Source organism: Mustela lutreola, chromosome X, assembly GCF_030435805.1.
Source record: "Mustela lutreola isolate mMusLut2 chromosome X, mMusLut2.pri, whole genome shotgun sequence".
NCBI lineage: Eukaryota > Metazoa > Chordata > Mammalia > Carnivora > Mustelidae > Mustela > Mustela lutreola.
This window is the reverse complement of record NC_081308.1, coordinates 35925522-35943463: the sequence shown is the minus strand read 5'-3', so window position 1 is coordinate 35943463 and position 17942 is coordinate 35925522. Positions and strand designations below refer to the sequence as shown.

General features: G+C 40.4%; 1 protein-coding gene across 1 annotated transcript in view; it reads right to left on the bottom strand.

The window, feature by feature from the left end:
- The window catches only part of USP9X (ubiquitin specific peptidase 9 X-linked), a 461171-nt gene extending 443273 nt beyond the window's left edge, over positions 1–17898 (bottom strand). Inside the window, exons 1-2 of the mRNA XM_059158617.1 lie at positions 17785–17898; positions 13095–13268 (exon numbers count right to left, since the gene is read on the bottom strand). The gene's annotated coding sequence lies outside the window, so the exon portion shown is untranslated. The remainder of the gene's footprint in view (positions 1–13094; positions 13269–17784) is intronic.
- Positions 17899–17942: the final 44 nt, after the last annotated feature.

Below are 17942 nucleotides of genomic sequence, written 5' to 3'. Positions count from 1 at the left end.
ACATACCAGAGACAGATGGGTTTACTGTTCAGCAGCACTATTCATCAATGCAGGTTTCTGCATGGTCTCTTGAACCTATTTATTATTTTTTCTATCTGCAAAAGTGTTCTGTTGTCAAAGAGAAAATACTTTGGCACTAAATAATGACCTACAATATCAGAATAATTGAACTCAACATCCATAAAGAGGAAATAATTGACTGGTATGGAAATTCAGCATGACAGAACTGTTACTTTGCTGCACTGGGGCTGCACTTCTCTGCAGTGAAAAAATTGTCATGCAATGATTCTAGCGAATGATAAAAGCTCAACCCAGTATCAGATTTCAAGGTATAGATTTATCCACATGTATTTTTATATCTTGGTGGCCCTCAAAATCAGATAGTTTGTGTTTAATATAGTCTAGGTTATAATTCAACAAATACATTTCTGGTTGTTTGAGTCAGCAAAAAGATAAAACTGAAAAATTAAGAAAACACATATAAATGAAATTACTGAAGAATCAAGAACCTCATAATATTTGGCAATCTTATTTTGTGCCTTTGGTTTAGTGAATAGGCTGCTATACCACTACCTACCTCTCGATAGTAACTAATTCAATAATCTTTTGATAACATTCAAAGGGACTAATTTTTGTGTCCTTTGTAAGTATCAAATAAAAACCAAAGCTGTAATTCACATTTTCTTGAGGAGCATTGTTTTCTCTCTAAATTTTGCTTTTGGCTCATTCTCTCTTGTTCAAAAATCTCTAGAAATAATGGGCTACAGTTTATTGAAGTAAAAATGTATTCTTTTATAAAAAAGAATTAATTAGGGGTGCCTGGGTGGCTCAGTCATTAAGCGTCTGCCTTCGGCTCAGGTCATGATTCTGGGGTCCTGGGATCAAGCCTCGCATCCAGCTCCCTGCGTGGTGGGAAACCTGCTTCTCTTTCTCCCCCTCCCCCTGCTTGTGTTCCCTGTATCTCTGTCAAATAAATACATAAAATCTTCTAAAAACAGATTTATTCATTTAAGAGAAAAAGAGAGAGCATGTGAGCTGGGGAAGTGGAGGGGAAAGAGAGAATCTTCAAGCAGACTCCCCGATAAGTGCACAGCCTGAGACGGGGCTCAATTCCAGTTCCCTGAGAACACAGCCTGAACCAAAATCAGGAGTTGGACACTTAATCAACTGAGCCACCCAGGCGCCTAGTAAAAATGAATTCTATACAAATATTTCCATCAGTTTATGGGAGCAGTAGTTATCATAGGTCTCAAGCATCCTTACATGCCTTGCTAAGTGCTCCACACTAAGGCCTTACTATCCCCTGATACTGACTAGTTTCTATAGAGTCACACACAGGTTAGGCAGGGTAACCAAAAGATGACTACCATGTAATGGTTTGCTCCCTGGGAATGCGGACCTGGCTGGTTTGATGTTTGCTACAAAACATGCTGGGTCTCTCAGCTGTGGCACAAACCACTACGTGTAGCTTCTTATGTCACCTCAGAAGACTTGGGGACACAGGAACTGGCACTGCTATGCTGATGCTCCTACTGTTTGCTGTGCTGGACTAAAATGTCTCGTCTTGTTTTATCGAATCTTGTTGCCTACTTTTTTTACATCTTTGAAAGTAGGAGTTTTACTCTGTTAGCCCCATCAGACTACTAAAAAGAAATCTACAGTGCAACAAAATTAGGTTAATCAACCCACTGCAATGAGGGAGATCATATCAGACGAACCATGAGACATTGTAACAAATGAAGGATAAGATAGAGACATTACAGAATTGGGGGGGGTGGAGTTTAGGTGAAATTTAAATGAAGCAGTAGGCTCAAAGCAAGGCAACATCAAAGCAAGGGACCAACATCAGCTCTAAGAGGCAATGTACACCCCTGGATTCCTTGGAATCTACCAAGTTAGGATATATGTGCAATGTTGAATCCAGAACCCGTCCTTGAAGCTCTGCACCTACAGTGAAAATTGTAGCTGTTTCTCTAGATCAAAGTGACTCAAACTCTCCAGGCAAGAATGGGATACTTTATTTTTAAAGGTATATTTTGAAAAAGCCAAGTTTTTAGAGAATAAAATTTCTCAGGGAGTATGGTGGCAGTAGTCACCCAAAGAAGGTAGTTGTTATGACATTTTATACCTACAGCATGTCCTTGAGAGAAATATTATTTCCTGTTAACTGTGCAATAATAATTTTTAAACCAAAAATTCAGTTCTACATATTTTTAAACCACAGTAATAATTAACAGTGGTTTGGTTTTTTTTTTTAGGAATTTAAACTTAAAAATAATTTTTTAAAAACCTTGTCAAAATTATTTAAGAGTTTGCTAGAAGTACAAAAAGTAAAAAGAATATTTTGGGTCTTAACAAAATACGTTCTATGAATGTTAAATAAGCCATAACAGAAACCCTCTGTTACCTCAGCAGAGAATTAGTTGTTTGTTTTACCAAAAAGAAAAAAAAAAGATTTTTTTTCTATTCTTAGTTGATGGACATTTGGGTTGTTTTCATCTTTAAGCTATCGGGAATAGTACTGTTGTGGACATTTGTGTACAAGTAATTATATACTCACTTTCAATTCTTTTGGGGTACTTATGTGAGAGTGGAATCACTGGGTCATATAGCAATTGTTAGCTTAGTGTTTTTGAAGACCAAACTGTTTTCCACAGGATTTGCACCATTTTACATTGCCACCATTGACATATGAGGGCCCCAATGCTCCACATCCTCACCAACACTTGCTATTTTCTGTGTTTTTATAATAGCCATCCTACTAAGTGTGAAGAGGTATCTCCTGGTGGTTTTGATTTGCATTTCCCTAAGATTAGTGATGCTGCATGTCTTCTCATGTATTTATTAGCCATCTGTATATCTTCTTCAGAGAAATGTCTATTCAAGTCCTTTGCATATTTTAATATTGTATTGTCTGTCTTTTGTTGAGTTGTAAGAGTCCTATATACATTCTCGATACTAGACTCTTATAGATTTATGATTCACAAATTTTCTTCCATTCTGTATGTTGTATTTTCTTTCTTTCTTTCTTTCTTTCTTTCTTTCTTTCTTTCTTTTTTTTTAAAGGGGTGCCTGGGTGGCTCAAATGGTTAAGTGTCTGCTTTCAGCTCAGGTCACGGTCTCCAAGTCCTGGGATCAAACCCCATATCTGGCTCTCTGCTTAGTGGGGAGTCTGCTTCTCCCTCTTTCTCTGCCCCTCCTCCTGCTCATGCACTTGCTCGCTCTCTCTCTGAAAGGAATAAATAAATTTTTAAAAAAATTAATAAAAATTTTAAAATTTATTTTTGTTTAGAGATAGAGTGCAAGCTTGAGTGGAGGAGGGACAGAGGGCGAGAGAGAGAAAGAGAGTCTTTAGCAAGCTCCCTGCTCGGCATGGAGCCTGACATGGGGCTCCATCTCACAGTCCTGAGTTCATGACCTGAGCTGAATCGAGAGTTGGATGCTTAACCAACTAAGCCATCCAGGTGCCCCTATATCTTCACTTTCTTGATAGTGTCCTTTTGATGTGGGAAAGTTTCTAATTCTGATGCAGTCCATGGTATCTCCTTTTTCTTTTACTGCTTGTGTTTTGATATCATATTTAAGAGTCTGTTGCCAAATCGAAGGTCATGAGATTTTTACCCCTATGTTTTCTTCTAAGGGTTGTATAGTTTTACCTTTTACATTTGGGTCTTTGATCCATTTTTGAGCTAACTTTTGTACATAGTATAAGGATCCAATTGCATCCTTTTGCATGTGGATATCTAGTTGTCTGGCACCATTTGTTGAAGAGATAATTCCTCCCTCATTGAATGGGCTTGGCACTTTTGTCAAAAACCAGTTGGCCATAAATACACAGGTTTATTTCTGAATTCTCAACTTTAATCCATTATTCTACTGTTGCTTGCTTTTTCAGTGACTTTTTAAAAAGATTTTATTTATCCATTTAACAGAGAGAAGGATCACAAGTAGGCAGAGAGGCAAGCAGAGAGAGGAGGAAGCAGGCTCCCTGCTGAGCAGAGAGCCCAATGCAGGGCTGGATTCCAGGACCCTGAGATCATGACCCAAGCCGAAGGCAGAGGCCCAACCCACTGCACCATCCAGGCATCCCTGTTCAGTGACTTTTCTAAACTATTTTTGTAAAGGCTATATTCTTTCTCACATGTGGCTACCTAAGCCTCTGTTCTATTAGCTTTGTGATCAATTAGTGTTTTAACAGTTTCCTTAAATACCAGAAGAGAAGAGGAAGAGCAAGGGAAGGAGGAAGAAGAGGAGAACAAGGACAAGGGGAAGAAGGAAGGCAAAAGAAAAAAATAAACTACTCTCTCAGTCCTCGTGGATTGGCTCAATATGGGAGCACTTCTCTAACGATTAGCCAGGCTCATTTTCAACTCTGCCTTAGCCTTCACATCCTGCTTGCTTGGAGCCTGAAGTCCAGCTGGAGGCAAAAGCTTAGATCTTTTGAGGTTCTTTTGAGCATTCATCTAGTCCTGGCCATATATGTGGACTTCTTGATTCCCAAGTACAGGTGGGAGCTGCCAGGAGTCCTTATTTCCCCATGCATCTTCTTTCTTGATCTCTTCCCAATTAGGCCTATGATCTGTTTATTTGTCATCCTGACTGTTGTCCCTTGCCCCCAGGCTGTTACAGCCAATACAAAGGCCTTTAAATACTTTGGGCAAAAGGGCCTTGGGAAGCTGCCGGTGGTCCAGGAATGCTCTGAGTTGACAGAAACAAAGGTAAGTGTTGTGCAGGTCCTTTAGAGAGCCACCAGACAAATCTAAACCCACAATTAAAATTACTTAAGAGTCAGGTCCATATTGCTCTCTTGGGCACTAGCAACCTGTGCCTAGAGTGCGAGCTGCTGTCCTCCTGGGTGCTGCCAATCTAAGGTATGGAAACTATATGTGGGCAATTTAAAATTTCACCGTGCTCTCTTTCCATAACTCAGCAGCTTTTGTCTTCACCAAGCTTTCCTCTGGTTGTTCCAAGTGTTTGACTAGATTCTACAGTTTTGCAAAAGTCGATTCTGATAATTTTTGCCAGCTCATTACTTGCTTCTATGGAAGGATGCAGCCCTGGAGTTCTCTCACTCTGCAATGTTCAGTGACACCAATCCTTAATATACCTTCATGTGAATGTGTTTGAATGTAAATATACAGCAATGTAAATTGACAATAAAAGTAAAGACTTTAATTTTAAGAAATAGTGTTAACATATTAAAATGTATTTTTTAAAGATCTTATTTATTTACTTAGAGCTAGTGGGAGGAGAGGCAGAAGGAGAGGGAGAGAGAATTTCAAGCGGACTCCTCACTGAGCATGGAGGCTGACGTGGGGCTCAATTTCACAACCCTGAGATCATGACCTGAGCTGAAATAAAGAATGGAACACTTAACTGACTGAGCCACTGAGGCGCTCCTTAAAATATGTATTACACTGAAATCACTATTTTAATAGACTAGTAATTTCTGTAAGTAACAAACAAATAATATCTATTTTACTGCATGCATATTCATATTTTATGGTATTATATTTTGTATAATTATTTTTATTATCTCCTTTAATCTACACAGTCAACTTTTTTCTCCAGACCCAGAGAAAACTAATAGACAGGAAATCAAGAACCTTCTAGCTAATTTTCCCTGCATACACTTTTTAAATTATATTAATAAATTTTATGGGGCAAAATAAGCACATGTCAGTGATCTAAAGCAATGGAATGTTCCATCAACTTACAACAGTTTTGTAACTTATATGAATGAGAGTAAGTTGAAACTACATTTAGTGACCAAAATTTTATATCTTTTTGTACATGTATCCAAAGATTATTTGTCAATGAATTCAATCTAACATTTAGAATCTAAACAGATGCTAACTAAAGATCTGGATACAAGATGTCTGATAAACTGTCATCTGGTGAAACATCGTTTTTTATTTTGTAATCTTTAACATTTTGTGCAAACAATGAAAATGTGTTTGTTCCATTGGACCAATATAAGAAATTTAGGAAGTCTAAATAATGAGAAATTTAGCATTAGTTATATAAACTAGAACACTGACTTGCATTAATTCTACAAATTCTACAATTCTACAAATTAAAACCAAGAGAAGACATTCTTCTTACCTGTAACTATAGTAAAAAAAAAAAAAAAAAAAAAGCACTACTTATTTTTCATATGTTTTTAAAGTGAAAGAAACAGTTTATATTTTTTCTTTCTTCTTCATAAACATTTATGACTACCTGTACCAGATATACCTAGAATATGCACCTAATGACAAAATAATTTTTCTGATTATCTTTAAAATTTCCCCAGTGAGGTAAAGAGAAAAAAGAAGGAGCCAGTTTCAGAATGAAGTTAGCATTGTAAAAGCTAAACACCCATTTTGACATATGGTTATATACACATTCCCACAAGAGTCATTAGAGGTGTTTTAATGAATAACTTGGGGTCTTGATAATTTTTCAAGTCATACCACTGAAAAGTCAGTACTTGCTAATACTCAATATATGGAAAAATAATGTGATTTCTCTTTTTTCAGATAGGACAGTCTCCTTGTGAGTTTGTTTCCTTTTTTTCTAAAGCACCTCTCAGATGAACAATCTTCCTTATGTCAAAGTTACCTAAGGTGGGCACTACAATTCCAAATTATCCTCAGGGAAGTTACACCAGAAGTTAGGAAGTTTGTTAGCAAACAACTCCCTGAGAAATTGCCTGACACTCAGTTAAACATAAAAATATCACTCACAAATGACTTGGGCCCTTAGCTCTTAAGTTAGTCACCTCAGCTGCTCATTGGAAAAATCAACAGCCTCCTGGAGGGCAGAATATTTACAAAGATCTCTCCCAAGGCCAATTTCCCACAAGTCCTCAGACAACATACAAGATGATGGACATGCAGTACACAGAGGATGGTATCAAAGGACATATTTCAGGAACGCCTGGGTGGTTCAGTCAGTTAGGCATTTGCCTTCAGCTCAGTCATGATCCCGGAGTCTTGGGGTGGAGTCCCACATGGGGCTCCCTGCTCATCCGGGAGTCTGCTTCTCCCTCTCCCTCCACCCTTCCCCCAGTCCCCCCACTTGTGCTCTCTCTCAAATAAAGAAATAATTCTTTTTAAAAAAGACATATTTCATCAGAGGACACCAAAGTCTGATCGGAACTCTAGAATCCTAGGATGGGATAACAAATCCGACACCAAAGGGCCAAAGAGATCATCAGAGCCCAGATTCAGTGCAAACCCCATATTATCAGGGAAAGAAATGCCTCAAGTGGAGGAGATGCAAGGGGTTGCAGATGTGCGCATTATTATCACATGAAGGGTCCTGGTCCAGAGCAGTGATGGCCTTGACCATACCTCTGTAGAAACTCCAAGTTATCCTAGCCTTATCAGCCTAAGATCACCAAGGGACAAACCTGTAGTCCAACAAAAATCAGTTTTTGTTGAGCCACTGTGGTGAGGGACAAACCTGTATTCCAACAAAAATCAGTTTTGTCGAGCCATTGTGGTGAGGGACACCTGGGACCGCTTTGGCTTACGAGCGGAGAGCTGTTAAGAGCTGGCTGGTATGTCAGCGTGCTGAGGGATCAAAGGTGAATGGCAGCAGCTAGGCTGTCTTATGTGCTTCAAACTACTAGGAGTTGGGACAGAATTAGGCAGTCAACAACGCTCGCTACTTTGAACTTAGGTTTCAATGACTACATTATGGTCAAACCAGATTTCCCTAAAGCTGATAAAAAATTCCATGGAATACCATAGAAGCAGCTTTTTAAAGCCTGAGTGCTGTATGTGTTCCAGAATAACTAAAAAATGGACAGAATGAGAGCCCCCATGATGAGCCCCTTACTTTGGAGAATGGCTGAAAGAATGTTGTGGTCTGCCCCACTCCTGCCCCAGGTGGAAGACTTCACTATCTTTGCTTTTAGTACTTGGAGGACCTCTGTGGTAGGCGGTGGTGACACCGAGCCAACAAATGCCTGGGATAAAGATGGGCAACCCAAAGAAGGCAAAAACTCTGCAATGTAAGACAAACCTAAGGAAAGGAATATCAAACTCCCTCCAAAGGGACCCATAAGGCAATGTGGATATGGCTGTTCAAGCAGGGGCTACCCACAGAGGAGATCAATAAGGGGGAGGACCAAAGAAATGTGGTTCCAATATTGAGCCATGTGGGGAGGAGCAACAGACAGCTGTCCACTCTGCTGGAACTGAAAGTGTGTCTATGAAACCAGATCCCTCCACAGAAATCGTTCTCTCTACTGGAGTAACTAAGAAGCCAAGTGGCTGCCTTACAACAGATTCCTCCTTTGGCACCTTTACTGCTTGACTGTGAACTATGTATTCCGATTTAACTGCCTTTAAGGAGAAAAGGGACTGAGGATGGGGGGTTGGGGTTTCTCCACTCCCAGGGCAGACCAGAGGCCTTAATCTCTAATGAGGGCAAAATGAGGTGAAGGGAGGGCAAGGAAGCAGCATAACAATTTTTATGACTCACTCGAATACCAGTGCTCGCTCACTTGCACTTGCCTGGCCAGAATCAGAAATGAAGTAATATGAGGAAGGGAATGAACTGTAACCACCTGGGTCTGGCTTTTTGGACCCTTGCTGTACACCTCTGGCGAAGGGAGACTGCTTGTGCTCGGGGGTTCTGGACTTGCTGCCACCCTGACACCTACCCACGACATTCCATTTGCAACACAGCAACCGGTCTGCTATTGGGCGGGCACTTGGAGAGACTGAGCATCTCACACAGTACTTCCGGGTTACACTGCACCTAGATAGCATCCTCTTAGGTTGCCTCTACTCCATACTGACAGTCAGAAAGCCACAACAGTCTTTTCTTATTTGATGAAAATGGCAGGCCTAGCCCCACAGGTGCATCCTCCTCACATGAAGATACTGCGGCCAGGGGCGCCTGCGTGGCTCAGTGGGTTAAAGCCTCTGCCTTCGGCTCAGGTCATGATCCCAGGGTTCTGGGATTGAGCCCCGAGTCGGGCTCTCTGCTCCACGGGGAGCCTGCTTTCTCCCCTCTCTCTCTCTGCCTGCCTCTCTGCCTCCTTGTGATTTCTCTCTCTGCCAAATAAATAAAATCTTTAAAAAAAAAAAAAAAAGATACTGCGGCCACAGTTTAAGGGGCTACAGTAGCTCCCCCTCCTAGATCACTCATACAGGCAGCCTCCAGCTATGTAGGGACCCCACTTCTGAGTGTCCCTGAGGATGCTCGGGCTTGGCTTACTAACTGCTCAGCCAAACTAAAAGCTGACGATGTGTCCTAGGTGGCAGCAGCTGTCCAGCCCCAACAGCTCTGTTAGAAACACTGCAGTGTGGACTGGTTCAGTACAATGGGCCAAACTGAAAGCCATCACCCTTGCCCTAGGCAGTACTGCTGAGGACCACCCATGTTATATTTTTCCTGACTCGGGCTGTGGTTAATGCTTTAGCTCTCAGGTCAGGCACCCAGATGATGACTGACTGGTGTAGTAGACACCCTTCTGTGGGGCTATGAACTCAGAAAAGCCATTGCTATAGCCCAACAGGGCATCTATGTAGCCCATGTGGACACTTGTAGAAAGGGTCTACACCCAGGAGAGACTGAATGCAGCCATATGGCCTATCAGGTTTCCAAGGGGAACATCTCCTTTGGAACACCTGAGTAGGGAAGGTCAGGACTGAAAGGATGGGAGCAATGGGAGACTCGGTACTCCCTATTTATGATTCCACCCTGAAAATCTCTAGTCCCTCCTCTCTGTTTCTCATCTGGTCCTAGTTCTTGGGAAGCCTGACTGGTTTCATCTTAAGGTGGCAGTTAGACAACAGGGGGGAGGTGACTACAATCTTTGCTTCTGCTACCACATGGTTTCAGTTGTTGGGGGGGTGGAAAAGCACTGACCAGGAGGAGAACAATCAGTTGGTGAAATTCACGAGCCCTAGAATATTCCTACAGTGGCCTGCTTGATGACAGAGGACATCAAAGTTCCACCAAGTTCTCCCATGGTGCCCATCTGAAATGGAAGAAGGTCTGGGTGGAGGTGGGAGTTAGTTGAGTGAAGAGAGACATAGTGGCTACTGACTTAGACCAATGAACTAGATGGCCATGGAAGGAGAACAATAACCCTGATACCTGATGGTGGGACACCTTCATCCCTACAAGGCGTGTGTGAGGGGTAGGGAGAAGGGGTGGGAACATGTAAAGCTTTCTTTTCCCCTTCACCCAGTACTGCAGTAGCACAAAATAGTCACGTGGTTCGTATGAATCAAGCAGCAGCTGCAAGTGACACCATGAGCCTGCAGCTGGGTTTGTCATCCCATCCCTGTTGTATGAACTCATGCGGGCTTGGCCATATGGAACTATTCTGCTGTGCTGGACACCCTCAAGATGGCAGGGCTATTCAGCTCTGCCTGGTACCCTAACAAACTGCTCGGCTGGGCCTGACATCTCAGCTCTCTCCTCATGCCTGCAAGAATGTAATCTTGTTTCAATCTGACTGCTAAGAGTTAAGGAGTTGAACCATGGGCCCCAGGCTTCTCAGTTATGATGCAGCTCACTGAGCACAGGGTCTCCATCTGGCCCCGTCACATCATGCCAAGGGACTTGGGGGCATGAGGACCAGATCTGTCATGATGGTACCCCTGCTGTCTGCGGCACTGAGGCTCACTCTGATCATAAGTTCTACTTTTAGCACCTATGGATGGCAGGTTTACTCCTCGAAGTCAAGAGGGCAGGGATCTTCCCTAACAAAGACAGAACAAGGCAAGATAAGATTTTTATCTCTTAATGAAAAGTATAACTATATTCTAAGTGGGTTCCTTCTTCTTTCTATTTATTTTTCCTTTGTTCACCCATTAGAAATTACTCATTTAAAAAATGATGAATTTTACAAAGAGGTATCTATACCTCCATGTGCACTGTGACATCATTCACAACAGTCAAGACATGGAAACAACCTGTCTGTTGATGAATGAACAGATTTTTAAAAACGTGGTATCTATTTTTCTATACATACACACAAAGGAATATTATTTAGCCATTAAAAAAAGAAGGAGGGGCACCTGGGTGTCTCAGTGGGTTAAAGCCTCTGCCTTCCACTCAGGTCATGATCCCAGGGTCCTGGGATCAAGCCCCTCATTGGGCTCTCTGCTTGGCAGGGAGCCTGCTTCCCCCTCTCTCTCTGCCTCTCTGCCTCCTTGTGATCTCTGTCTGTCTAATAAATAAATGAAAATCTTAAAAAAAAAAAAAAAAAGAAGAAGGAAACCCTGTAATTTGGATAAAACTTTGATGGCAATATGCTAAGTAAAGTGAGTCAGACACAGAAAGACAAAGATCATACTGTATGATCACACTTAGGTGTGGGAATCCAAAGAAGCCAAATTCATAGAAACAAAGAGTAGATTGGTGGTTGCCAGGGGCGGGGATAAGGGAAATGCAGAGATATTAGTCAAATGTTATAAACCTCCAGTTATAAAATGAATAAGTTCAGGGGATCTAGTAAACAGCATGGTGACTATAGTTAACATATGTTGTATATTTGAAGTTGCTAAGAGAGTAGATCTTGAATGTTCTCACCATAAAATTTTTTTAAAAAGTAATCATGAAGTGGAAAAAAGACATTGAATTTTAGCACAGCTAGAAATTTTTAAGATTGTATATTGGGATAAGTTTCTTTTTCTTTTCTTTTCTTTCTTTTTTTTTTTTTTTTTAGCGCTTTTTGCAAACATTCTTCTTTCAAGGCCTGAAACCAAAGTTGTTAAAATATTTGACACTTTCATCTCTTTTACAAGTAGGTATAATTTTAGGTTTCCTGATAGTTTTTTAGATGTTAAACACTCTATAAATTACACAAATGTTTTAATAATCTGAAAGATGGGGGTGCCTGAGTGGCTTAGTCAGTTAAGTATCTGACTTAGGATCAGGTCATGTTTCCAGGGTCCTGGGATCAAGCCCCACATCTGACTCCCCACTCAGCAGGGAGTCTGCTTGTCCCTCTCCCCCTCCCCGTTTGGGCTCTCTTTGTCTCTCTCTCAAATAAAGTTTTTTTTAAAAATCTGAAAAATTAAATATATATTTAATTTATTACATATATTATATAGTATTATATACAACTTAATACATATGATATATTAAAAATATATATAGTTAAAGATTTTAGTTGTTTATTTGAGAGAGAGAGAGGGAGCACAAGCAGGTGGCAGGGGCAGAGGGAGAGGGAGAAGATTATCTGCTGAGCAGGGAGCAAGATGTGGAACTTGATCCCAAGACCCTGGAATCATGACCTGGGCCAAAGGCAGATGCTTAACCAACTGATCCACCCATGTGCCCCTCAAATATATATTTAATTTATTATATATTATATATACATATATATATGTATGTATATATATATATTAGAAGCTATTGACTAGGAAAGAAAACGATCTGGACCTTTAGTTGACTACCTGTTTTCAATTTTTCAAAACTTTTCATTATGCATATTCTCACACCCATAGAAGAGAAGGAACAGAGGATGAGGAATTTCCATGTATCCATCATCAACTTTAATAATTCTCAACATGGGCATCTGGGTGGCTCAGTCAGCTAAGTGACTACCTTTGGCTCAGGTCATGAGCCCAGAGTCCTGGGATCAAGTCCCCCCGTCGGGATCCCAGCTCTGCAGGGAGTCTGCTTCTCCGTCGGATCTTCTCCCCTCTCATGCTCTCTCTCACTCTCTCTCTCTCAAATAAATAAATAAATAAAATCTTTAAAAAAAATAACTCTCAACATGTTGCCAATTGTATTTCATCTATATCTGCCCACTTTTTTCCCCTAAAGTGTTTTCACAGAAATCCTAAATGCTTCATTTCACATGTAAATATATGTAAGTCAATCTTAATCCCCAAAAAAGGAATGGAATATAAATAGAACTACAGTGTATAGATGAAAGACTATACCTGTCCCATTCATTCATTAGGCCAGATAGCTATGCACACTATGCTTGGTGCTGAGGCTATCAGAGAGAGAGCTAGATGAGTATAGAAAAAAACAGTAAGTTCAGAGGTTATTAGGTGAAAAAACAAATGCAAGAATTATTACTCCTACATGATGATGATGGTAGTAATTAATACTTGTAGATCACTTACTGTTTGCAAATGTTAACTCATTAATTCTTCACAATCATCCTCTGAGGTAAATACTATTATTACAGATGAGGAATTTGAGACCCAAGAATTGAAATAACTTGCTGGAGAGCATTCAGATGGTAAGTGGTCAAGCTAGGATTTTAACCTAAGTGGTCTGATTCCAGAGGCTGTGCCCTAAGGAAAAAAAAGAGAGAGAGAAAAGTCTACTTTAATCTTCTGGTAAAAACAATGTTATTTGTTCACCAAACCATTTCCATTTTCTACCTAGGCACACAAGAAGACTGTATTTCTCAGCTCCCTAGCCTTTTTTAAAAAATAATTTATTATTGGGGCACCTGGACAGCTCAGTTGGTTGAGTGTTTGACTCTTGGTTTCAGCTCAGGTCATGGTCTCAAGGTCATGAGACTGAGCCCCACTCAGGCTCTGCACTCAGCGCAGAGCCTGCTTGTCCCTCTCCCTCTGCTCCTCTCCCTATTCTCTCTAAAATAAATAATAAAATCTTAAAAATGAATTATTATTTTAGTATAGTTGATATACCATGTTACATTAATTTCAGGGGCACAACACAGCGATGTAACAATTTTATACATTAAGCTATGCTCACCACAGTAAGTGTAGTCACCATCTGTCTCCATATACATTGTTATATTATCATCGACTACATTCTCTATGCTGTACTTTTCATCTCTAGAATTTACAACTCGAAATTTGTACCTCTTAATCCCCTTCACCTATTTCACCCGTCCCTCACTCCCTGGCCCTCATGGCAACATTATATATAACAACCAAGTTATGGAAGTAACCTAAGTGTTTATTGATAGATGAATGGATAAATTAGATGTAATATATATACAAGGGAATATTACCTAGGCATAAGAAAGACAACATGGATGGATCCAGCTCCTAGCCTTTAAAAGGGGCATGTGACTAATTCTGACTAATGGAATTTGGGTGGACATACAAAAATCTCGCTGTTAGAATGATGGCTTTCCAAGGTCGAAGGAGCCTGAACTCTGGGTTACTGCTTAGAATAGTGTGGGCCTCTCCATCAGGTACATCTTTCCTGAACTTTGTGAGCACAAGAAATAAACTCTTACTTTACTTTGTTAAGCCACTGAGATTTGGGGGGTTGTTATGTTGGCTTGTGTAAGTTATACTAACAGAAACATTTTACTTTAAACTTTAACAACTTACGAAATCTTTAAAAATCCTGAAAAGTACAGAATATATTAACAATCATCTCTCCCTACCCAGATATAATAGATATTGTCACATTTCCTTCAGGTATTTCTTTAGTAAACCCATTAAATATAACAAATAGCTAATAGCCACAAAGCACTACCTCACCTCTTACCCCTCTCTGTAAGTAACTACCATCCTGAAAGTGCTGTCATCATTTACATTGTTTACTTTAACCATAATATATGAAATTATACAGTGTTATTTTGTGTGCTTCAAAAATGGACAGAACTAAGAAACAAAACAAATGAGCAAAGTTAAAAAGAGAGACAAAGCAAGAAATAGACTCTTAAGTATAGAGAACAAACTGATGGTTAACAGAGGGGAGGTGGTTGGGGGGGATGGATAAAATAAGTGATGGGGAGTAAGGAGTGCACTTGTCACAACGAGCTCGGGGTGATGTATAAAATTGTTGAATCAATGTACTGTATGCCTGAAAATAATATAACAGTGTATGTTAGCCATACTGGAATTTAAACTAAATTTTAAAAAATAAAAAAATAAAAATGGATAGAAATGGTATCAAAAAGATTGCTGTTTTCATTCAGCATTGTTTTTGAAATGTATCCACATTGGTACATGTAGGTCTCATTCCTTCATTTTGACAGTTGCATAGAAATACAGTATTTGGGGCACCTGGGTGGCTTAGTAGGTTAAGTGACCAACTCCTGATTTCAGATCTCAGGGTCCTGGCATTGAGTCCTGCGTCAGCTCCACATTCAGCTGGGAGTCTGCTTGAGGATACTCTCTCTCCCTCTTCCTCTGCCCCTTCCCCTGCTTAAGAGCATGCTCACACATGCATGTGCTCTCCCTTTGTAAAATCAATGTTATCTTTAAAAACAAAAAAAGAAATACAGTAATTTATTTAGCCATTCTTCTACTGAGACAGGTAAGATCATTCATACAGTTTGGCTTCTACAATAGGGTAATGAAATTCCTTATATATTCCTAATATCATATAGTCAAGGGAGGCCTCCCTGAGGATTTTCTCATTTGTGCTGATACTGGAAGGATGAGAAGCCAGCCATGTGAAGAGCTGTGAAATAAGTGCTTCCCATATCTGAAACAGTGGACAAGCCCTAATACTACAGAAAATAGCACATACTACAACCAGTGAGGTTACAGGTATAGTCAGTGAAGGAAAGAGTGGCAGGAGATAGCAGTGGAGGAGCAGGCAAGGGTCACTCCGTTAATGGCTTTGGAGACCACAGTAAAATGTTTGGATTTTCTTTTACAGGCAAAACAATTAAAGTGTTCTCATTTTTTCTAGGTTGGTCAGGCCATAGTCACAGTATCATGAGTTCTTTTCCTCAACTTTACCATGAACTGAGCAACTCTTGAATGAATGCAGTTACTGCTTTTGCTCTCTGTTTTGGAGGAACTGGCTGCAGTATCTCATAAAAAGAAAGAAAAAATTACTTTTCAATTTCTTTCCCATTCGTTTGTGTCTGAGGGGCATCTGTATGCTTCAAAATGAAACTATATTTGTCACAATTTCATTTTTCCATCAAGAGAGCTTACAAGGAAATGTTATTTCTCCATATTTTGCAATCAATTTCTTTTATTAAAATCAGACTGACTTCATGAAAGATGTCAAGTGTTTGGGCCAATTTAATAGCCAAGGAAATATCATGCTACTAGTTCTGAAACTATCTGAAGTGTGACAGAATCTGGTGATGACCAAATAGAGAAACAATTGAAAAATATGAAAGAATTATGTATATATACTACAGTGCCAAACATTGTAGTGTAGGCTTTAAAATTATAAATTATACGATTTCCAAGTGATATTGATGAGTCATTCCTTTAGTAACTCAGCCAAACATGCTAATATTTTTCTCCTTCCCCATTCATTTCTTCACCAGCACTTCCTATATATGTCTAGTGGCTATACTATCAGGTTGTGAGGTGGGCTATCACCTCTTTAAGGAGCTTTCATTTATATAACCTCCCTTATTGCCAACAATTCAAGCATTGCACCTCTCAAGATTCTATTCCTTGATCTTTGCCCTGTTTTCCTTTAGAATATCCTTTTTAACAAGTACTTTTCAGTTTTTAAAGAGAGCTATTGAAACTCACAGAAATTTCAATAGAATCTAATCTGATGGATGTGGGTGAAATTTTCTCTATTCTAAAACCACTCTATCCAATTAATTATTTTCTTTTATTTGCACGTTGGTTGTACTGCTCTAGGTAGAACCTTATTGCCAAATAGAATGTATACCAAAAGACATGGTGTATAACTATGTTTAATATATGCAATAAGGCAGAGCTAAAATTCTATCAACATCACATAGAATCAGAATCTGAGGATTAGAAAATCTCTTAAAGACCATCTTGTAGGACAACCTATCTTTCCTGTACATGTGGCCACCGGTTTTTTTTAATTTTTTTAAACTCAAGTCAATAGTTTTCAGAAAGGGGGGAAAACTTCAATAAAACAAATCAAAACAACTGCAAAAAAAAAATGGTACCATTCTAGCTAACACAAAAATGTTTGTTCCCTGGAGTGACTTGCATGGGGAGGAATAATAGTCTCTGCCCTCCCGCAACTACACCTGTAAGGGGTTGTAAGTACTACACGCACATGATGATATTGCGTGTAAATGTCCTTTAAGGCCACAAAAGAGGGAGCAAGTGACTATACTCCAAAGGTTACACCTTCGGAAGACAGGTGAATGGCTTTCAAGAATGACTGAGAATTACACAAGTGGACAGTAAGAGTATTTTAACCTTAAAGAACAAGGGCATCTCCTGGAGGAGATCTGCGAAAGAATGTTTCAAAAAAGGGTCGCAGCAACTGACGCTTATTAACAGTGGATTTCTACCTTAGCTGCAGGAAGAAAGCGTCTAAAAACCTCGAACCCAGACCTCACATCCGACCACTTAAAGCTGTTTTTTAAAGCCCCCCCCCCCACTCCCCGCGATTCCAATGTGTAAAGTTGAGAATCACCATTTTTCAGCAGGAAGCAAAATACTAAACGTGGATTTTGAAGGGGAAAAGTGAAGGTAGGGCACAGAAAAAGAACCCTGGGAGGGCAGGGCGTCTACCGCAAGAGCAGGAACAAGAACCGAGTGAAAGCCAGAGGTAGAAGATTTAAGGGCTGTTTCTGTGGTAGAACTCCCAGAATTTCGGGGTCGGTAACGAGAGCGGCGTATGTCCAACTCCATTAAAGTGAAGTTATTCTGTCAGTAGCCCTGCTCTTAAACCCCATCATATTTCCTCACATCTTTTCCCACAGTTAAGAAAAAAAAAAAAAATGACGGATACGTTTTCTATCCCACGAAAGGCGCATGAGCAGACTGTGGGAGGAGCAAAGATCTGAGAAGCCATGAGAGCGGCCAGAGCCGCTACAATTTCTTCGCGATTCCAAAACCACAACTCACGAACACCTTGGGAAGGAGCCTCCCCAGCAGTATTTGCATCCCACTGGGGAGCGCTGATAAATACCTCAGAGTAAATTGGAGCCTTTTAAGCACCGAAGGGCGGCGAGGGCAAGGGCGGGGCAACTACTGACGTCCGCGGTGACGTTGCCGGCTCCGCCCTCACACCCGCTTCCGGTGACGCGCGGCCCCCGCTTCCGCTTTCCCGGCCTGCGCGTCGGCCCC